A 24063-nucleotide genomic window follows, 5' to 3' on the forward strand; every position below is an offset into this window, starting at 1 on the left:
AAACTGGTGAAATTCTAATCTTCAGAAATACAACAGACAATGATTATTTCTAATTTCATGCTCTCTGCATGAAGAGAAGGGAGGCACAAGGAAATGCAAGCCTGAAGCACGAGTTAGGAACTATGGCAAACCAAACAGAAAGAGAAAAATGAAAGCACACTGAACAACTGATGTTACCACGTTTAGGGGGACGAGGAGGGGAGAATGTAGGGGGGACAACCAAGCTTTTCCATCCCTACAGAAATATTTTTAATTCACAATTTAAAAAATAAGACATTTAGCAAAGTATAATAGCATTAAAACACTAAATGGAGTAAAACCTCACTGACTGAGACATTTATGTAAGGGACTCTACGTTGGTACAAACCCTAATAGCACCTGACCTTGGCTCTCCCAAAAGTTACTGAAACTTGAGAAGGATTATCTGTGAAAATAAGGGTTTGTTGATGCAATTAGTATCCTAAACAAGAGGTAAACGTGGGCTTCCCTGGTGGCGCAGTGGTTAAGAATCCACCTGCCAATGCAGGGGACACAGGTTCGAGCCCTGGTCGGGGAAGATCCCACATGCCACAGAGCAACTAAGCCCGTGTGCCACAACTACTGAGCCTGCGCTCTAGCGCCCGTGAACCAAAACTACTGAGTCTGCGTGCCACAACTACTGAAGCCCACGCGCCTAGAGCCCGTGCTCCGTAACAAGAGAAGCCACCGCAGTGAGAAGCCCGCGCACCGCAACGAAGAATAGCCCCCCTCGCCACGACTAGAGAAAGCCCACGCGCAGCAACAAAGACCCAAGGCAACCAAAGATAAATAAATAATTAAATTTTTTTTAAAAAGGAGGTAAATGTATAACCCACATAAGTTTTCTTTAAACACTCTAGAAGCCTCCAGTTACATGCAAACAATCATCATTCTACTTCAAAATTAACGTATCTCTTTATAAAAACTTTCTTCAAAACAGTTCTACAAGGTAACAGGCTTAGCAGGTTCTGGGTTATGTATGTAAGCACTTTAATACGTTCAATCTTTAAAATATTTTAAAACTTAGATTTTTAAAAATATGAATTAGTCTTCATATAAGTAAAATTTTACCACACTACAAATAGGTACTATTCTGAAGCAAATTTCTTCCAGCATAGGTAAACGAAATTTGTAATATCTGAAATTTTTGAAAAGGCATTTTTACCCATGGAAATAGCAGGTGGTAGTATGATTCTTCTGTAAGGGCCCCTGTGTTTATTATTTAACATTTCTACTGCTGTCCTTTGTTTTGCTTATGTTGTAAAGACAGGACTAGCAGTCAACTGCACGCTCAATGCAGGTAAAACACTGTCCTTTGTGGCTGCAGCAGCTGTTGGCTGGGCTGACAGAAATACAGAATGACAGAAAGAACACTGTGCTTTCACTTTCCAGTACTTGTGGTCCATGCCCTCCTCAAAATGAGCTTCCCGCAACGGATAGGGAAGCAGGGATCTACTGCTTTTATTGTTTCCTGGCATCCTCCCCCATCTCTGCTGTGCCACTTCAGGTTGTGCTTTTCAGTACTACTGTGTTTTGCTGGGTTTGGAGTTTGTTTTTTGGTTTTTCTTTTGAGTCCAGTTCCTTCTTTTCTTGAGGCCGTCCTCTTAAATTCCCTGAGCAAGAGCCATGTGGAAATCTTGTTCCTGTCCTCCATCCTTTATGTGAGTGCAGGCAGCACAGCTGGCTGCTGTGGACTGGCTGTTGGACTGGCTGTGTTGCGGAACCTCGCTGCAAACGTGCCAATCTTGTCCTTTGATGTTAAGCATGGCTAGTAGATGAAGCTGAAGACAGTGCTCAGAAGTTCAAGCTCCTCTTAGCACAGATCCCTATCTCACGGTCACAAATGATTTTGAAGAATGCCATAAATCTGGAGAACTTACGTTGCCACATGGCTCCAGTCTGCCCAGTCTCCAAGTTGACATTGCAGATAATTCTCTACTTGTTTTCTCCCCAGCAGGTGTGAACTAAATACTGTACTATTCAAACTGAAATATTTCCTTTGTATGAAAGAACCCCGATGAACCTAACACAAAAACAAGCATCATTTGTATGCTGTCATAATCAACAACTTCTGCCTCTACTCATCCAAGAAGACAAAAAATCCAAAGCTTTAAACCAACAACATCCAACAGAACTTTCTGCGATGATGGAAATGTTCTGTGTCTGCTCTACCCACTATAGTAGCCACCCACCACATGTGGCTATTAAGCATTTGAAATGTGGCTAGTGTGACTGAGGAAGTAACATTTTTTATTTTAATTAACTGAAACAAATCTAAACAATGTGGCTAGTGGCTAAACTGGTGGCTAGTGCTAACAAATAAGCACACCACAGTTTCATGGACGCCAGCACAAGGAATGAGATTCCTAGGTCAGAGACAAAGGATTACATTACTCACAGAAAAAGCAGTAGCAGGAATATTAGCATAGCATACCTACACACTAAATGATTTGCATTAGAGAAGTTGACCCCTGAGCTTAGAGTACCAAATCTTTTACAATGGACAGTAAACCTACCTGCCCTTTGCTCCATAGAGAAAGGCTACCTCTATCTTCCATAGCTATCTGCTATATAAAAGTCCTTAAAAAGATAGTCTGGAATGAAAACAGTCAGTGCCTCTGCTCACAAGACGTGCAGAAACATGAGTGACTAATGGAGAGTTATCTCCCAACAGTGGAAGTTCATACACACGTCTGAAATCTACCCATCTCTCTCCATCCTGCTTGAATACCCTGTTTCTAGACATATTTATTTCTTGCTAGGACCATTGCAATAGCTTCCTAAATGGTTATCACTATAGCCTCTTCCCAGGCATTTTCCATACAGTAGCCAGAATGTATCAATACCTTGTAAACACAAATCTAAGCATGCCACTCTTGTTTCAGTCTTTGATGTTATCCGTTGCTCTTAGGATCAAGCCAACCCTCCTTGGCAAGTGCCACAAGGCCCTGAATGATGTGGCTCTGCCCCTACCTGTGGGCTCTTCCCTTGCCTCTTCTTCTAAGATGCATTCCTTTAGCCACACTAAACTTCTTTCATTTCCTAAAATACAGGTGATAAAGTAGTGGCCCTGAGTTGAATACCAACTACAAAATGCGTCTGGTTTTTGGCCCACACAATAGTTTTAAAAACATTTGGGCCACTTCACATTTATGAAATATGAATTGTAAGCTCCTCTTAAAAAAAATCAGGGCATCTGGCAACACTTGGCCTGCATCCCAACCTGACAACGCTTGGCTGGAGCTGAGTATCTACTGTTCCCTTTAGACAGAGCCTGGGTTCGCCAGTTGCCACACCTCTCTCTCCAGCTCTCACTTATTTATTCTTCTACATTATCTACCTGAGTTCCATTCTAAGCATCATGCTCTGTTCCCCTTGGTCTGGAACACTCTTCAGTCCTCCAACTTCTTCAGTTGTTAACTATCACTCATTCTTCAGGTCTTAGGGTATTCATGGGAAGTCTTCCCTGACTACCACCAACCCCAGTGATGATGTGACGCACAGTATGACACCATCCCAGCCCACCTTCTGTGGTTCTCTGCATTACTCCACACACAAATCACATAAGATTATAATTTTCTGTTTACAAATCTATATCCCTCCCCAGACTTTTAGACCATAAGAGAGTGACTGTGACCGTCTTGTATCCCACTGTATGCCACTGCCTAGGAAAAGGCCCAACATAGTAGGAGCTCAATAAACACTTGTTAAATAAATTAACAAAGCCATTGGGAATGGCTAATTCAAAGTATTGAGAGTGGTGCTGTATTTATATTTTTATGCACTTATTTATTTTAAAACTTTGGACCTTTGCATTGTCATCCCCCTCCCCTCAGAAAACTGAAATAACTACTTGAGTTTCAGGTATGTACTAAGTAACAGGCAATGTGCTAAGCACTTCACATCAATTAGTTCATTTAATCCTTACAACCGTCCTTTGAGCTAAGTACTTCCTTTATTCCCACTCTGCAGATGAGGAAACTGAGAACTCGGGAGGTTAAGTAACTTACCCAGGGTTACACGACTAGTAAATGCCTGGCAGGACTCAAACCCATGCCCATCAGAACCCAAAGCCAAAATTCTTAACCATACACAACTTATAAATGTGAGATTTTTAATGTGTCCTGGATGATAAGAGACCACACAGGGTAAGGAGAAACCAGAGAACTATTTTCAGGCAATTGAAATTATAGTTCTACTCCTGCCACTAGCTGTTCAACCTTGGATAAGACGAAGGTCTTATTCTCTACATCAGTAAATTGTAGAAGATAAAATGATGGAAACTTCTCTCACGAGACTTGAGAGCACAGGACACCAGTACCAACTTTATGCAGAGCCCTTCTTTTCAGCTATTTGTATGTGATTTTCACAATTAGCTTTTACTGGCTAAAGGAGTTAAAGGGGGAAAGAAAGTTCTTACACACACAAGAAGCTTTCTGGCTCAATATTCATGACTATTACACCAAACCACACAGTTCCAAGGCAGTGACACAATCTTTCATCTTATTTCACAAATAGGAAAACAAAGGTACTGAGCAATAAGGCCAAGTGTAAAGTTAACTTCATATCCCTCAGGCTGCCCCGAAACCTGCCTAGACTCACTATGTGAGTTGAACCCAAGCTCTCAAACCCAAGTACTGGTGGTATGTTAAGCCTATGAAATTCTACACATACCCTGCAGATGGATGAATTCTTCCTAGGAGCAGGAAAAGAATCAGAAATGTCACCAAGTCACACCAAATACAACCTAGTCTGGTCAATCTTTTCCATGTGGGATTCCTGCCCATTCTTTGCACCAAGCCAAACTTTTTAAAGTAATTTTCTTAAAAAAAAGTCTCACTAAGAATCTTGTAACTTTTTAAGCCAAATTTCCAGAATCAATCCAGGGCCCGCTAGGCCATTGTGTTCAAGTGTTCAAGTTTCAGCTTATTCCATCTCTGTATTTTTTCTAGGCATTATAGTATAATTTCCTTTCTCAAGGAGTTGAGAAAAAATTGTAGATGGACACCATAAATTGACTTATTGACTAGTTAGAATTGAAATTTCTATAGCTTTTAACATTTGATTACTACATCATACATACATGGATGCTTTTCTGAGCTTTCATTCTAAAAATACAGAATTCATTTTATTTCCAAGTATGCTTCCCATTTGATGATGTAGAAGCACTTGAAATTTTATTTCAGAAAACACTGGCTTATCTAAACTTATTTTTTTTCCAATCTATTAAGTATATTCACCAAACAATGATCTTAAAGGGCCTTCAGTAATATATTCTTGGCATCATTTTACTTGCCATATGTAGTTGTTAGAATACATGATGTTTATATAAAAATATGAAATAAAAATATTAGTCTCTAAGTTAGATTGGAAGTCCCTCTAGGGCAAGGAACATATTCTATTATCTCTCTTTAAAAGCACATAGCACAATGCACTGCACAATACAGGAACTCATGAAGTGCCTATTAAATCATGAATTTATGAAAGACGGGCCATAGCTATTTAACTTCAAGTCTAAAGCTGACTTTCTTAGGCCATTTACTTGTTTTCTTCATAAAGCGATAAGAGTGGTGCTAACAATGCTTTTTGTGCCTGTGATTTTAAACTGAAAATTTACAAATGATAGGGCACAAGTAATTTGAGCTAAATATCTGAACTTACTTTACTAAAATAAAAGTCTACTTCCTGAACTGTTAAAATTAAAAGCAAATTTAAATTTGCACTTAAGATGGAAAAGAGGTTTTAAAGATTGGCAAACATCTGAAGCAAGCACGGTTCTTATTTCCAAAGACTTGTGCCAATAAGGATCTTCTGCTATTTGAAATCCTATGACCACAGAAATATGTAAGGTCCTAGCTTTGTACATTGATTGCGTTGGGTGGGGAAGAGACGATTTCAATTCTGAACACTAATTATCAGATACAGGAACACGAGTTTTTACCCTAACAAAGCTATTGGCCAAATCACCTAGAGAGACCTAATTACATCTCAGCTGAAGGACCTGAACTCTGACGATGAGAACGAACACAGGACCTGCCATCAGGCACCTTCATAAGACCAGAGACCGGTGGCTCAAGATCAAGTAACACACCTAAGTGACACTGGATCGTCACAACGACCTCAGGGGTGGGCAAAGCAGACCCGCGTTTTACAGAACAGAACATAGGGTGTCCAAAGGGTCGCGACCAAGGCCACACAGATAGGAATGTGACTGAAAGCAGGCTTAAATCCCTATTTTCCAAGTATCCGAGGGGTGGTTACTTTCCATCCCGCCTCTGCGATCACCCAGCGTATTATACTCCACGGCAGGAAGGACCGCCGAGCTGGGCCGGGACTCGAGAGAAGAGGAGAGGGAATTGCCAGCGCTTCCCGGCACTCGCCGATACTCAGGCACCTCGGGTCGCTGCTCGGCTCCAGCCCAGCCTCGCGGCGCCCCCGCTGCGACCCGAAACTAGTCTCGGGGGTGGGTCTGGGAACCGGGGAGCCTTTCTCACCGGCACGGAGAGTTGTCCAAGTTGGGGGCAGAAAGGCCGAATGAACAATTTTACCCACAGGGTGAGGGCGCCAGGAGAAGTGCGAAGGTGAGGAGGACGGGAGGGTGACCCCTTACCAACTAGCCTCAGCTGTGGTGGTGCTGAGGGGTGGTCAGAGAGGGGCTCGGGGAGTGCGAGGAAGGCTCAGTGCCCGAGACCCTCCCCGGCCGCGCCGCCGGATCCCCCGCGACCCCAGCAGCCAGGGAGGAAATCAACGACCGCCTCGGGCGCGGGGAAGCAGAGGGAGCTGAGACAGCAGGATTCCCGTCCCCGCCCAGCATCTGCCAACTTCCCGAGCCCCCTTCAGCGCTCCCACCCCCGCCCTTGCCCTGCCCGCCGGCCGGCAGAGGAGACGGCGGCGGCACCAACCTGCGCGGCGGCGAGCACAGTCCGAGACGGAAGCGGGAGCCTGCGGACGGCGGAGCGGCGGGCGCGGCGGGCGGAGTTAGTTGGGAGGCTCCGGCCCCCTGGGCGGGGACAGGCCGAGCACGCGGCGGCCGCGAAGGCGGCTCTGGAGCTCTTTCCTGGCGCACGCGGGGCCCAACCGCGCCCGCCGCCCGCCCTCAGCTCCGGGGGACAGCTCCCGGTCCCTCCCCCGGGGCGGCTCCGCGATTCCCGGCCGCCCCCGAGCCCGCCCCGTGCTCGACGCCTCCGCTCCGCCCCTGCCCCCTCGCGCGCCGGGGCCGCGGGGGTTGGGAACGAGGTCCCCGCAGAGTCAGCTCCAGGTCGCGCGCAGCGTCCCGGGGGTTCCCTGCGGGGATCGCCGTCCTGGGTGTTCGGACTCACGAGCGGGCAGGAGGTGGCCAAGAGCTGGAACTCTCGCCCGGGGAAGGGGGTCAAGACCCGGCCTGAAAGTCTCCTTTTGCTCCGCCCGAGTCCCGAGTCGCTAAAAGCAGCCCTGCGAGGTGGCCACGCCGGCTGCCCGGAGAGAGGCCGAGGAAAATGTCGGACTCTCCCTCCGCCCAGCGCGGGGCTGGGAGGACTTTTCCCGAGAGAATCGAGGACCCCTCCCTCCTGTTCCCGCCCAGGGTTAGGGACTCCAGCAAAGAAAGTATGCAGAACCGGCAAACGGGGCACCGGGGTTGAACCTGTGGAAAAAGTGCAATTTCTTTCACATGCACACGCCTGCCGGTCGCTGGATTCAGGCCACCTCGCTCAGGTCTTCGCAGTGCTTCCGTACCCGCACCCCAGGCCTGGCGCGGGGGACCCCCTTTCCTAGCTTGGTTTCCCACCTCTGCACATCTCTTTTTTCGAAACCCTTTTCATCCTGCAGTGCGCCCAACGCGCACACTCTGACCGCTTCTCCCCTAAACTGCGGCAGGGAACCCAGAAATCAACCCCCTCCCCGCCTCACCCCGAAGCAGGACAAAACTGGAAGCCAGGGATCTGGGATGTTCCAGTCGGAAGGGTTTCTACCCAAGTGGCTTGGTGCTGTGCATTACTGACCTCACACAAATTGATACGCCTTTAGTTCAAGGGCAGGTGTTTGCCAGTGCCTTTACCTCCCCGAAGGTAACCTGTAGAGTGCGTTCACCGCGCCTTTTCCTTCCCAGCACCAGCCGCTTATCATCTTCCAAAGTCCTATCCTCCTTTCCCCCAACCTCTCCCATCCAGGTTCCCGGCACAGATCCCCAGCGCAGTGAGCTCTGGTCTTTCCAGGCACTTTCTCCTTCTGGGGCCCTCGGGTTGGGGGATGGAGGAGGAGCAGACCTGGAGGAGGGATCTCGAAGAAAGTGAGGTAGAAGCCAGTGGAAGGCGAGGAAGGAAAGTGAGAACGAGCTAAGAGGGTGAGAGGCTGGCTGCATGAAGGAGGCAAAGCTCTCCAGCCATCGGGGAACTCCCAGGAAGAAAATCCATTTCTCTATAGGGAAAACACCGATGCTTGTAGTGGATAGATTGCAAAATCTGGACCGCCTCCCAAAAGAATTCTCAGCGAGCGGTGGTGAGTCAAGGATAAACTTCAGGACTCAGAGCAGGCCTTCACCTGCCCCACTTCCCAAATTCCAGAGAAGGCTGATGACGTCAAGCTCTTGGCCAGTGATGAGAAATCCATCCTGTAAATGATGGTCGCTGACAAGATGCAAGGAAACAGAGCTGGGTCAGTTTACAGCTCGTTGGGCTGTTCTTTTGTTTAGACATCCCATAAGACACTTATTCCTCCCCCCTGGCCTGCGTTATTAACTAAAGCAAGCAGTTGGGACCCTCCCTTAAATAAGAAGTCACTCTTTTGTGGGAAGGGATGGAAATGGGGATGGACAGGAGTCCTATGGCTGTGGTGGTTGTTATTTTTAAGATAAATTCTGTGCATTTTTATGTCAAGATAATTTTCCTGTTCAGTGGGTGACCACATTTTTACCTTAAAATGTAGGAGAATGGCTGGGATGACACATCCAAAGTTACCTGATGGCAGCCTTCTCTCACACCCTCAAGGTCCTGGTGGGCACAGCGACAGCTTCAGCTGCGCTGACAGCCAATGTGCCTGAGGAAGCCACCGCCAAGCCTGGAGGTCAGACATTACAGCCTTAGGGTGTTCTAGTCTGTGTGCAGTCCAGCCACTGAAGGCTCAAGCTTAGCATGTACTTAGTGACGCCAGCCACCCCTACCACTTTGCATTCACAGGGAAGGAGAAGACTCCTTTCTTCTGGCCTCAGGGCTCCACCTCACCTGAGGTTGGCTGTGCACTCTGGAAGTGTCATTACAAAACCAGTCCTTAGCGTCCCGGTTTTTCTTTTGTAAAGACTACTTCCAATTTAATTGTAAAATCTCCTTTCCTTCCCTTATTTCCTCTAGTGCACAAAAGGCTAAGCCGTTGAAAGTTCAAGAGGCTAGAAGAGACCTGCCTGAATAAAGTTTCTCTTTCTCTTCTTGCTAGAAGAAAAATCATCTCTGAAATGAAACCTTATTAAACTTACATCCTTTCTGAATATGGTAATCCCTCTGTATCTATTAGTTATTTTAATTTTATATTCATGATAGAATCTTACTGCAAGAAGTATCTAGTCAGCTGATGGGGATAAAGAGCCCAGTTTCCCCTGGGAAAAATTCTGGTAGAAAAAAAAAAAGGAAAGAAAAAATTGAGAGAGTTCATTTACAGGCAGCAGAATTGGCCTCAGGCAGCGTTAAAAGTAGGTGCAGATGGACATTCATCCATAAACCTCCCCTTTTCTCAGTTTCCCTTCACAGCAGCCTTGTTCACCTAACACTGCCAATTCTCCAAGCCAGTCCACCTCACACAAAAGTGTCAGGGTCTTCAGATGCTGTTGCCTGCTAGTTTTTGTCTTGGAAAAGAGTGGCATTTTGAGCACAAGTAACAGAGTAAAGGAAGCTCCATGGAGAATCTTTCTTTCTCGTACTCCTTATCTTTAGACTTTTCTGACAGTCATTTCATTGTAAAGATGGGTCCAGTGGACAGAACTTATCCTGGGCAATTTGAGGAATGTGCTGGCCTGTAGACCTCCCTGAAAAGAAATAAAAGTGCACCCTTCCTCATTACACAGCACTTCAAGTAATATCTAAGAGCTCCCAACTTTTATTGAGAACAGAAAGTTACATTCAAATAGTAGAATAAGCTTCAAATTGGTAAAATTTGAAGTAAATTTGTAAAATTTACTTACACACATTCAGAACGACAAGAGAAAATATTAATTTCAATTTACAAGTTGTCAATAAGCACCTTCTGGGCCACATAATGAATAGCCCCATGTTAAATCAGTTATATATGTTTCTTCTTTCACAAATAAATTTTCTTCTGAAATATAGACATCTGTCATGGAGTCAATTATCTTGCACTGCATGTGCTATAAAAGCACATAAAAGAAATAATATACTACAGTGCTTATTTGAAAGTGATCAGGAATACACAGCTCCATGCTGGCATGTCTTTAATTTCATGGTATTAAGAAAAAACTATAGGAGTATGAAATAGCAAACCCTTTCCTACTTGTGTACTAATTCAATTACCTATCATGATATATACAGGAGGAAACATTTTTCCCATTAACTGACAGAAATATTATGGGACTATTTTCTTGTCTTCCTCTACTAACCCCTGTAGAATGTGAACATGAAGTCTCCTTTGAAAACAAAGGGATCACCACACTCTGATCAGCTCTGGGGTGTGCAGAAGAACAAGGCTAGAAATGGCATTCTAAGTACATAAATTATTTAAATGAGGCTAGACTTTTAAGAAATTTATGCATCAAACAGGCCTCAAGATGTGAAAAGTGCAATAAGAGATAGTTAGACCAAGTCAAACTCCCTTGATGTAATGCCAATGTGAAACCTTTCTCTCTCTTTTCTCAGGCAAACTCCCACTCTCCCTTCTTTCACTGAATGAAGCACATATAAATAAAATACCAAAATATTTTGCAGAAAGCTCTGCCCGATTAGGTACGCAGAGCCTTCTTGAATACCTCACATTACTTTGTCTTGTGACACTTTAAAATAGACTTGAGAGAATTCCCTGGTGGTGCAGTGGTTAAGAATCCACCTGCCAACACAGGGGGCAAGGGTTCAATCCATCCCTGGCCCGGGAAGATCCCGCATGCCGCGGAGCAACTAAACTAGAGTATAGCTTAGTTGGTAGAGTATAAACACCTTGCAAATAAAAATAAAACCATTCTTGTTTAATATGCTATTTAATATGAGCTCATCTACCTATTAGGTGCAGTTTTTTACTTTTCTTAATCAAGAAAGTTGTTAATTTGTTTTGACATGGTAAGTTTTTCATACCAAATTATGTTCTCTCTACCTAGCTTTCTGGCTAAGATAGCAAGGCTGGCTCACAATGAAAGTCCATGACCTACTCTCATTTTGGTGGGTTTGTTACTAAAATCAAAGCCATAGATCACTGCAGAAAAACAGACTTGGGGGGAAAGTGAATCTTATAAGTCTTAAATTCCCACAAGTAATACCCTTGAGCTATTAAACCATTATCCAATTTAGCAGTTAAAAAACAGACACATGTTATAATTAATTCTTTCTATAAAGTCCAAGGTTTAGAAACAAAATAATTACAAAGACAACCAGGATCATCAATTTTATGTAGATTCAGCACTAATGAAGAACCAAATATTTGATTCTGAAAAAAAGAGTGTTAAAATGCTGCCAGCAATATCACATAAGTAGTTAATACTTTGAATATGCTTGTGGATTGAAAATAAATCTGACCCAAAAGAGAATACATGATAGGTTTTATATATAATATTATAATGTAAGCTATAAAAACTTTCCCCATACGCAATTTAGTATGATGGAATTAAGGAGGGGGGAGGTGGAATAGGGAGATATAAGAAGGAAATCAATTAATAGGAAATGTATTTATTGGAGAAGCTGAAGAGGCTAATAGTATTTGACTGGACAGTAGAGATTACAAGGTCAAGTAAAGTCTGAGTAAATACTGCTTTTCTCCACTGCCTTTTTTGGAAAGGTTACTAGCAGGGTGAGAAGCTGGTATGGCAGAGACAAGGGCTACAATAACCACTGAATCACTAGAAATTTCTGGAAATCACTGTCTCCAACACTTCTCCACAAACTTTGATTTTTTTTTTAAATAAGAAATTAATTTAGGGAATTCCCTGGGAGTCCTGTGTTTAGGACTCCAAACTCTCACTGCTGAGGGCCCAGGTCCAGTCCCTGGTCAGGGAACTAAGATCCCACAAGCCAAAAAGAAAAAAAAAAAAAAGAAATTAATTTCTTGCCAGATGGACTAATTTAATTTCTGATAAAAAATGGAAATCCCACATATTTTTCAAGTGAAAAATATTCAGTTATTAGCACAGGTAGATGAAATTAGAAGGACTGATAGACTCTTCAAAGATATTTGAGTGTATGATCTCAATTTTGTTGAATATGAAAAAAGTCTATCATACTTTTCTGGACTTTCCAAAATAAGTATGTAATACATTTATTGTTAGAAAAATGATTGATGTTATTTTTAAAAGGCATAATCTCTACCCTTTGTCATAGCATTCTGTTTCTTTTAAGTGACTTGAAAACTGAAAATGAGGTACATTTGCTACACAGTTTTCTTTCTCATCATATTTGTATTTTATTTTCATTTTGCAGCTGTAGATTTGCATCTCTATTTAAGTTCTTAGTGGGATGGCATTGGAGATTTGGTTTCAATAAGAAAAAGCCCTAGATGTATAAAAAAATGACATAGATTTTCCAGTCATATTTAGAAGCAGAAGAAGACTACATAAGGGTGTTGAAAATTTTTGTTTTTAACATGAATTGGAAAAAAAAAAAAAAAGCTTTTCAAAGTAGCCTACAGGAAGTCAGAATACCTGACTCTCATTATTGTGCATTTGTTGCTAACGAGTTATGTGACATGCACATCATTTCTCCTCTCTGGGTCTGATTTTTTTCCAATACACAGTGAGAGGTTGGCCTAGGGGACTGAAAATTTCTTTCAAAATTAACATGAGATTATTTTATGAAAAAAATATAAAAATTAATACAAGGAGATGCTTTGAGATTAGAGCCCTATGTTTCTGAAATATTGATGGCTACAACAAATAACTATTTTTAAATGCCAGCATTTTCTTGATGCTTGAGAAGCCAGGTACTATGCTGTTGCCTTTGTAGGAGGGTGCTGTGCTGGGTGGATGCTCCAGTGGGCATTTATACTCTCCTGAGATAAAGGCCTGAACCTCCCGAAAGGACACCTGAGACACTGAATGCTTGAATACCTGAAGCAGGTATGGAGGAACCGGTCAAAGTGTACTCTGGTCAGTGGCAGCCACATTGGTCCCAGCAACAGAGCAATCAGAGAGAAATGGTCAGTGGGGGGTCATTGTACAGGGGACAGGAAGTAGACTCTGTGAATAGTCATAACAAATATCCGAGTTTGTTTCCCTGTCTGCATTGTATCCATTTTCTCATCCCTGTATCCTAGCTTTGCTGAGTTTTAGAGAATGAAGGGAAAGGTGTGGGTCAATGCTTAGGTAAGAGCTGGGACAGACATCTGCAGCAGTGGGGAAATTATGGTGGTGTGACCTGAAGAGCAGCCCTGGGTCACAGTGCAGAGGGAGAGGCAAGGAAGAATCCCAGGACTGATTTGTGGAACATGTAGTGGTCCTTGAATTGCCTGGGAAGGGGAACATAGCAAAAGGCAGTCCTTCCTATCAATCCAGCAAAGTGGAGGATTGGATTATTGTTTGAGTATTAAAGAGACGGCATCTGAGGGTGGGATAATTGATTATTGAGGACATTTGGGTTACAAGAGATAGCCTATCTGCTGAATGCTTGTTATGTGTCAGGCACTGTGCTATGTTCCTCACTTACTGCATCTTGCTGTCTTCCCGAGGGGGGAAAAAATTTAGAAAAATACAATCATTCAAAGGATAGTTCTCGTCCTTTCTTACCATGGCTGCTTCATTAATAACCAGTCCATGGCTATACATTAATAAGTATGTGGCCTTTATTTTTCATTTTACAATTTTAAAAAAATCCATTGTGGTAGGCAGAATAATGGCTTCCAAATATGTTTACACCCTAATCCCTGGAGCCTGTGAATATGTTACTTTATTTGGCAAAAAGGACTTTGCAGATGTGATTAAGGTTAAGGACTTTGAGACGGGGAGATTTTTCTGCATTATCTGGGTGGGCCCAATCTAATCATGTGAGTCCTTCAAAGTGGATGAGGAAGGCAGGAAGGTTGGTCAGAAAGATTCAATGATGGAAGAAGAGGCAGGAGAGATGAGACGTGAGAATGACTCAACTGCCATTTCTGACTTTGAAGTCATGGAATGCAGGTGGGTCTAGAAGCTGAGAATGACTCCTGGCCAACAGCCAGCAAGGAAACAGGGCCTCAGTCCTACAACCCCAAGAAACTGAAGTCTGCCAGCAACCTAAATGTGCAAGAATATGGATGCTTCACTAGAGCCTCCGAAAAGGAGCGCAGCCCTCCAACACCTTCATTTTGGCCTGGTGACACCTGCTTTGGACTTCTGACTTACAGAACTGTAAGATAAAACATTTGTGTGTTCCAAGGTGCTGAGTTTGTGGTAATTTGTTACATCAGCAATAGAAAAGCAGTGCACCCACTAGATTTTGAATGGAAGCTTAGACCCATGGCTATTCACTTTTGACTCCTGGTAACTTGCATGAGATTGACATTTAGTTAGAGTGAATATCAGATGAAGAAAGTGAAATAAAAAGGGAGGAAGGGAGAGAGGGAGTAATCTAGGTTCCTGGGCCCCAATTTCAATGTGTGTGTGTGTGTGTGTGTGTGTGTGTGTGTGTGTGTGTGTGTGTGTGTGGTGTTCCCCACACCAGCAAGCACTTCTCAGATACCAGCAATTCTGACACTATCGACCCAGAGATATTGTCAGATTCCACATGTAAAGAGCTCAGCCTCACAAAACTGCTCTCCACTACAGCCGGCTTCACAATCCAGGTTGTTACTTGTTCTTCTGACTGACTGGCTACAAATGGAGGTTCTTAGGACCCCCTCCAACTCAGGATGCCAATGGCAAGTCCAGGTTGTTACTTGTACTTCTGACCAACTGGCTATAAGTCAGAGGTTTGCACAACCCTCTCCTTGGGTTCTACTAATTTGCTTGAGTGGCTCACAGAACTCAGGAAACCCATTTACTCTCTAGATGACTAATCTGCTACAAAGGATATTAAAGGATACAGATGAAGAGTTACATAGGGGGAGGCCTATGCATCAAGGAGCTTCCGTCCTTCTGGAGCTTAGAACCCGGTATGGTGGCACGTGGCAGCTCTCTGAACCCCCTCTTTTTGGGAGTTTTCACGGAGGCTTCATTACATAAGCATGATTGATTAATTCATTGGCCAGGAGGTGATTGATTCAACCTCCAACCTCTCTCACTTCCCTGCAAGTCAAGAGGTGGTACTGAAAGTTGGTTCCCCTGGCAACCAGCTGCCATCCTTAGGTACTTTCCCAAAGTCACCTCATTAACATAAAACCAGTTGTGGTAGAAAGGAGCTTGTTATGACCAACAAGACACCCATTTCAACTTTATGACTCTGAAAGCATTTTCTGGAACTGAGGACAAGAAACCAAATATTATAGCAAAAGATATTCCCATTGCTCTTATTACTCAGGAAATTCCAAGGGGCTTGGGAGCTATGCACCAAGAACTGTGGATAAAGACCAAATATATATGAGAAATATTTTTTGGTCATCTGAATGACCAAATATATATATTTCTTATTATAAATCAGAATATCACTGGGAGACATAGCATAAGTCTTTAATTTCCATAAATATTTTTGGAAACATAAAAGAGCAAATCTGTATCTAGGGAATCAACTACAGGTATGGAGATGGTGGGACAGAACAGGAGTGGAATGGAAGGTCAGTATGTCACAGCTCATGTTTGGGGAACCTCTGCACCAGTATTGCTAGTTGAAAATTAACGCTTGTTATAATTTTACCCAAATGGATCATGAATTACACATCACACATGTACTTCCTTATATGCCCACTATGACCACCCTTGATCAAGTCCTTATTATTTGTTTTCAACTTTTCAACTTGTGAAATGTATCACAACTACTAAAGTGCATATAAAATGGACCTATACAGTTAAATAATAACAAAAGAAACTCAGCTGTTGTGCAAGAAAATCAAAATGGAGTCGGTATAGCTAAGCAAGCCCTGTAAAGTGGAGCTGGGAGGTCATTAAGGAAGTGTGACTTATGCATGTCTCAGCCTGGAAGGAATCCGACCTTCTGACCTGATGAAGTCATCAGAACACCTGCCAGAAATTCAAGATACTTATTGAACTCTTACCCTAAAATAACTGGTGACAGTCTATCTACTTATCAGACTCCTATCCTAAAACAACTTGTGATTTTTTTTAAGTTGTTTTAAATATTTTCTGACTCAAGTCACAGTCAATCACAATTCTTGCCAGGCAACTTTCAACAACCTCGTGGCTTTTTGGCTTTTTGGCTTTATAAGCCCCTGACTCTTTTCCTTCCCCAGAACACTCCTTCGGGGTTACCCGAATCTGTGTCTCCTGAATTGCATTTCTTAAGACCCCAAATAAACTCTTTTCTTATTTGCATCCTCCCGCATTATTTTTTGGCTAACGCTATACACGCCCAGTTTAAGAAGTAGGATGTAGCCAGAACCTCAGAAAGGTCCTGTGGGCTCCTCCTCAGTCATACATGCCTCCTTTCCCCAGAGGTGAACAACACCCTGAAATTTATGTCATTCCCTTACCATTCCTTATAGGTTTTCCACATTTGTATGTATTCCTAAAGGAAATATAGTTGTTTTATATGTCTTTGAAATTAATAAAAGTGAAATATGCTATTAAATAATTCACAAGAGAATTTATGTATGTATACACACATAAATATATAAGTAAATATTTAACTGTGTATGTATAATTAACAAAGTAATATATACAATTCTCACAAGAGAATTTATATATGTATATACACATAAATATATTAATACATTTAAATGTGTATTATATAATTAACAAGATTATATATAACATTCTCTTGTGAATTGTCTTTTTTCCAGTCAACTTTATGATTGGGTGGTTCTTACATGTTGATGGAACTGTAGTTCACTCATTTTCATTGCTCTGTGTGAATATGCTACAATGTATTCTACTCTTAATGAATATTTCAGAGATTTCCAAGATTTTACTGATACAAATAATACTGCAGCACACATTCATATCTAGGTTTTCTAATGCATATGTGAGAGTTTCTTTAGGGACTGCACCAAAGAGCAGAATCGCTGTGCCATGGAGTACGTGTCTGTGCGGCTGTACCAGGTAGTGCCAAATTGTTTTGCAAAGTGGTTGCACTAATTCACCCGTATTACTTTTCTAAGACTCTTAACTGGTGTTTCTGCCTCCAGTTCTTCTCTAAATCAGTCTATCCTGTCTACTACTGTTAGTCTGGTCTACCTAAAATGCTACTTTCAGCATGTTTTCCTTACATCCTAAATGCTAATTTTACTATAACAACTTAATGTCTACATCAACAAATCCAAACTCCTGACATCTTTTCAAGGCTCTTTTGACTTCTCAGTGAAAATCCTCTGTGCTACTGATCTTTGTAGTTTTTTTTCCTGTAATGCCTGTTCTTTTTTGCTTTTGAGCTTTTGCTACTAAAACGCCCTGCCCAGAATCCATCTCTTTCTTCTCTGCTTCCTAAGTACTACCCATTCTTCAAAGCCCATTGATGTAATTTGAAGATCCAAATGACTTTATTCCATGCTTCATGAATCAGGCATCCTCCCATCTAGTATCAATAAGTGGAAGCCACTCTGAGGAGTTGTACAAAATGGAAGGTTTTTATAGAAGGAGGGTGGGGCAAAGAACTTATTAGCAAAAGAAAAGAAAGAATTGTTTCAGGCCAGGTCACCTTCTCCTGGGGGAAAGGCAAGATCTGTCATGCAGATTACCTCTTCTACTTTTGAGGGATGGAGATGGCCTACATGACAGATTATCTCACTAATGCTAACCAGAAAATTCTAGACTGGTGGACTAAGATTACATTCCCAGGGAAGGCTGAAACTGCAGTCAGGTCAGGTATTAAATCTAGGTTTGGTATCATGGGCTTTAGCACAAGTGATGTCATTTTAGGCCTGTGGTTTTCTCTTTAACACCTGCTTTGCTATGAAATTTTCCCTGGCTATTATCATCTGCATTCCTTGAAGTAGATTATTCAGTCATTAAAACACAATTTGAGGGTTCATATTATATGAATTCATGATGTATGCAAAGAGAAAAACCAGGGGAAGGAGCTTGCTTTTAGAACAATATGCCCATCAATTATGCATCATTCTTCAAGCAGAAGCTAGATGATAATTTGTCATGGATGCTTAAAGAGGGAATCAAGGGTTACCTGGTAAGTTGGGCCTGATCGTCACCACTGTCCCTTTCACTGTATGATTCTATGGATCTTTGACTTGCCATGAGAGGTCTGGCATGCAGCACTCTACATTCTGATCTCAACCTTCCTTTCCTTCTTCATCTGTCAGCAGGCACTGACAGGACCCTGTGCTCTAATCCAGTTGGTCTTCTTCCTATCTTCCAAACTCATTCTTCTGGCCTGTTTCCAAGTGTCTGCTTGGGCACCTCCCTCTATAAAGAGGACCTCAACACTCCACCCTGCTGAGCTAACTGCTCTCCGTCCTTCAAGAACTGTCTAGGAAGCCTCTCCAGACCATCCTAGCTTACTATGATCCTCTTCTCATAGAATTTTTGGTGCTCAACACATATTGCCTTGTATAGTTAACTGTCTTTTTATGCATAAACATCAAAATCAAGAACCATGTCTTAAACTCAGCTGAACACAGGGTCTTGAACAGTGGTGTTGTTCAAAGACTAACTCTTGATTGACAGATGATGGATACTGTTGAAATAACTCTGGTTCTGGTTTCTATTTTGGTTTTATAGGTGGCAGATACATTTTACATTCAAAGAAGATTATATTTCCTATGTTGGATTTACTCACGTCAGCAAGAATTACGCTAGAATTCTTAACTGGAATATTGTTTTGTGTTGGTTATTTTTGTTTTGTTTTGTTTTTTACTTTACCAGGCTGCTAATATTAAATACATAATGAAAATCAGTATATGGGACATATACAATCCATGAATGTTGCCAGACTTCTATTGTCTCCAAAGTTGGAATACTTGACATCTGTGCTATTTCAATATGATGCAAGTCCCCTATTTCTAACCTAATCTTTAAGCTTTTTGAATATTTGCTACTGTTGTTTTCTTTGTGTCAGACCTAAGAAAGACCAGCTTCTAATACAAGTTCGTTTGACCTAGGATCGCTGAAAAATTGTATCTTAGTTTTCTTGTTTTATATATATAAATTTATTTATTTTATTTATTTTTGGCTGCGTTGGGTCTTGGTTGCTGTGTGCGGGCTTTTTCTAGTTGCAGCGAGCGGGGGCTACTCTTCGTTGCAGAGCACGGGCTTCTCATTGCGGTGGCTTCTCTTGTTTTGGAGCACGGGCTCTAGGCACGTGGGCTTCAGTAGTTGTGGCACGCAGGCTCAGTAGTTGTGGCTCGCAGGCTCTAGAGCGCAGGCTCAGTAGTCGTGGCACACGGGATTAGTTGCTCCACAGCATGTGGGATCTTCCCGGACCAGGGCTCTAACCCGTGTCCCCTGCATTGGCAGGCGGATTCTTAACCACTGTGCCACCAGGGAAGCCCTGTATTTTAGTTTTCAAATCTTAGTGTTTTTTGGCGCATAAATTTTCTTTTAAGTCTAGCCTCATTTAAATGCTAATGTCTGTTTTCAGGCAGCCAGTTTCTTGTTCTCCTCTATATATTCTCAGAACTGATCTGAGTGTGGAGATTCCATTCACTTCAAAGGAAACTTCACGCTTGGATCCTCTCCACAGGGGTGCTCAGACTAAGACAAGAAATGATCCCTATAGCTTTCCCCCCCACCGCATTTTTGAGGAAAATAAAATAAAAAGAAAGATTTCCAAATGCATTTAACATTCTAAGTAATTGAATCAGTATCATATACTGGAGCATTCATACACTATTGTTAGTTCACAGTCTTAAAGACATTAACACTGGGACATTAAAGGTATGTCAGTATGGTAATAGAATATTCTAGTGTACCTATTACTTTCAAACAAACCATATACCATGTTATTACTCTCATGTGTGTACGTTGGGAATGGTCTCATGCTGTGGAGATAATTGACTGCATGATAGATAGACATACTTTACTTGCAAAAAATATTTTAAAGGGAGGACAAAATACATTACCTTAATGTGGTCATAGATAGTTGTTAGCTATTCAATGTCCAATAGGTGTTTTTATCAGTGGTTGTAAATTGCAATTAATCCTTTATTCAGCTGATATCTTGAATCTTAAAATTCTTTTCCTCTGTTTTTTATTGTGAGCCTTGGAACATGCATGATTCAGAGCTCATCAGTTTGGAGATAGGAAATGATTATTTAAATTGCCAATACTCTTTGTTCTCAAAGATAGAGTGGTAAAGAAATTCCAACCAAGTGTCTGCGGGGCTAATTCATTCATCCATTAATTCTTTATCCAACAAATATTTGTTGAACACCTATTGTGTGCTAGTTACTGTTCTAGTAGCTGGGAAATTCTAGTTGAACAAAGAAAAGATTTCTTTTCTTTTGCTTTAAAGAAGCAAAAGATTTGTTCTAACAGAGCAGTGGCTGTCAAAAATGTAGTCCCTAGAACCCTGGGGGTCTCTTACCCCTTTCAGGGGGGGTCCATGAAGTCAAAACATGTCAACATTTGAAAGATTTGCATAACTCAGTGAACCAATATTTTTCAAATGACTACCTGTGATGTTACTGAATGATTTTGGGGTAAAAGATTCATTTAAAATGCAAGATGGACTAATGGATTTTAATGTAAAGAATTGTTGTGTGGAATGTTTTATAAATGTCTCTTAGACCTGGTGATTGATTATGCTTTAAATTCTTCTATATTTTTGCTGATTTTTGTCTAAATGTATTATCAATTGTTGAAAGAGGTGTGTTGAAATCTCCAGCTGTCTTGTGGCTTTGTCTATATCTCCTGAAACATTTCTTTTGTTCTTTTCTTTTTTTCCGACAACTCTACATCCTTCCCAAATCTGTGAGCCAAAAAATTATCTTATTGTTATGCCAGTTTCAGTTGCATTTCTACCACTTACAGTAAACTTGACTTAAGTCCTGGACTGAAGTGAAGGTCCAACCAGTCATTCCATGATAACATTATTTCTCAAACTGGTGTCTACAAACACATTTTTAGAATGTCCAGAAAACTATACAAATTTTAAAATGTTCATTTTTATTTCAATTCTAACTTAAAATAATTAATGTAAAAATAGTCTGGAATAATTGAGGACTGCCATGTAATTTCATTGCTTTTGTTTGTCACAAGTCATTTTTGTAAACTAAAGAGAAAGAAATACTGGTGGTTTAATTAGACATGAAGCTCTGGAACTCCACTGCCTGGGTTTGAATCCTGACAATATCTCTTATAACTTACTCTAATCTTTGGTTGCTAGTATCCTTGTCTGTAAAATAGAGAAAATGATAGTACTAATCTCATAATGTTGGTGTGAATATTAAAGGTGTTGGTATGTATAGTGATCTTAGAATATTGTCTGCCCCATAGTAAATGCTCAACAATGTTCTTCTTATTACATAAATAATGTTTTTGAGTCAAGTGAAGGACATGTAACATCAGATATGCTATAAGCTTTGCTACAGTTTTAATAGAGAAAAATGGTCAAAGAAATGACTTATTTCACACATATTCATTCAATGGAATATTATACAGTAGTTAAAATGAATGAAGTGAAGCATCATGCAGGAATATCATATGGATAGATATTGCAATTTAATAATAAAGGAAAAAAGTCTTCAAATATTATAATATCACATTTCTCCTTCTATGAAGTTATAAACTATAAAATTAAAATAGGTACTTTTTAGAAATACACAAACATTTTTAAAGCATATGTAAAACTATGTATTGAAATAAAATTGTATTTTAAAAAGCAAAAAGGATGATAAGTACAGAGTTTAGGGTGGTTGCCATGAGAGGGAGGAGCCTAGGGAATAGAATGAGAGGGCTGTATTGTGAGTAAATTATTGTCAAGATCTTAAGTTTTATTTTGAGTGGTGGGTTTACTGTCTTTTATAACACTGTAAAAATTAACTAGATAACTAAATAAAAGGGGGACATGAAGAGATCAATGATGAGTATGTGTCCTTAACTAAAGATTATAATTTATTTAATTTCGTGCATCTGAGTTCCAATGAAAAAGAGAGAGAGAGAAATGTGTTACACATGGCACAGGGTAGTACATACATGCTGATGAACCTTGCTACCAGAGCAGTAGTATATTTTTGTTAGAAGGGGCGATTTTGTTTCAGCAAAAATCATCTGTCACATCAAGTTGATGTTAAGAATTTGAGGGTTTTTTTGTTTATATTTACTTTATAATTTTAAATTTGAATTTAACAGTTGTCCAAGTGGCTATGCAATGGAATTTCCAGCTAGTTTTTAGTTTATATTATGTTGGAGATGACTTAAGGAATCATCGGAGAGTCTGTGAAATTATTTTTTACTTCAAGAGGATTCTATGCTTTATTCACCTTTAAGAGACATAGCACTGTACTTTCAATGGTTCCATTCTCAAGTTCCTTATCCCAGAGATTCTCAAAATGAAATCCAGGGATGGCTGAGGGATGCTGAGACACTTTCAGGATTATGCCACACAAACTATAAAAGACCCCACAGTCGTGAGGTTAAACTACAACAAGGTGGTTATTGGTCTTTTTTGCTCTAACTCACAAGTGTACAGTGGAGTTTTCCAGAATCTATAAGACGTGGTACCACAAGAGATGAACTGTAGAAGTAGATTAAGAGAAGCCAGAATTTACATTTAATGCTGGCTATTAAGTCAGACATTAAAGAGTTTTGCCAAAATGTAAATAATGACATTTTTCTCACTGTATTTCTTTCACTGTGGAAAATATAGGGTATATTTTCATAAATACATTATTAGTGTTACCATGTAATGGGTTTACGATGGTTATTTTTGAGATGAATGAATAAATAAGTTTTAAAAAATTTCTGCTTTACTTTCTAATACAATAAATATTAATAGATATTGTCCATATATACAAAAATTCTTTGGGGTCCTCAATAATTTTTAAGAGTATGAAGAGATACAGAGACCAAAACCTTTGAGAATTGCTGCTTTAACCTACCTCCTCTTATTTTTATATTCTAACTAGGAGTACACTGAAATTCATAAAACATGAAGTACTGTCATGTCTCTTACTATATTGAGCAGCTGGGAATTTATACATAACAGAGGACACAGGGGAAGCACAGAAGGCTGTAAAGGCGACAGGCTCATGAGAAAACTAGGAGGCAGTCTCTTGGTTGAGAGGAAGCAGGTGGGCAGGTATGCACTATTAGATAGACAGACACTTAAAACCTGAGGAATTTCTGAAGAATAAGATCAGAATTTCCACGTGAATGGCATAAAAGAAAGCAGGGGAGGGGGAAACAAGAGGTTGTGGTCATGGATGTCTGCCCTTCGTTTGGCAACTCATTGTGCTTTCCATGGCCTGACATGGCCTGCTGAGTAATGTCTCTGGTCAGTTTGCCTGGAGGCCCAGAACATTGAGAGCAGGATGGCATTTTTGTTTAAAATATGTTCAAGCATACACACACACACACACACGCACGCACACACAATGAAGGATGCTCAGATCTCTGTCAGATACATACAAATCCCTTCCCATATGCTCCTGGAAAAAACTGCATTTACTATAGATAATCTCTATTTCTATTTGATGGAAAATGCAATGTCAGATCTTTGTTTTTTGCTTTGGCATTCATGTCACTGGAGTGAGATGAGCCATATTTTAGGCATTAATAAAGGTTTCTCAGTCTTTGCCTAAATCACATAGAGATATAACTCTGAATAATAAACTCAACAAGAAACAGATTTTTAAACAAAATTGTGCCATGTGTCGAGGGCTCAATAATAA

General features: G+C 41.0%; 1 protein-coding gene and 1 long non-coding RNA gene across 10 annotated transcripts in view; one reads left to right on the top strand and one right to left on the bottom strand.

Moving 5' to 3' along the window:
- PAM (peptidylglycine alpha-amidating monooxygenase) overlaps positions 1–7174 on the bottom strand; it is a 283154-nt gene extending 275980 nt beyond the window's left edge. For 3 of the 9 annotated variants that reach the window (XM_082458073.1, XM_082458071.1, XM_082458072.1), the window contains exon 1: positions 6921–7168. The gene's annotated coding sequence lies outside the window, so the exon portion shown is untranslated. Of the gene's footprint in view, positions 1–6920 lie in introns of all 9 variants that reach the window. The other 6 variants (XM_082458074.1, XM_082458076.1, XM_082458077.1 and 3 more) reach the window with 6 other exon arrangements.
- The window catches only part of LOC309659044, a 464689-nt gene that overhangs the window by 256214 nt on the left and 184412 nt on the right, over positions 1–24063 (top strand). The window lies entirely within an intron of this gene.

The sequence above is a fragment of the Balaenoptera physalus genome (genome assembly GCF_965194825.1).
Source record: "Balaenoptera physalus genome assembly, chromosome: 3".
In the NCBI taxonomy this organism is placed as follows: Eukaryota; Metazoa; Chordata; class Mammalia; order Artiodactyla; family Balaenopteridae; genus Balaenoptera; species Balaenoptera physalus.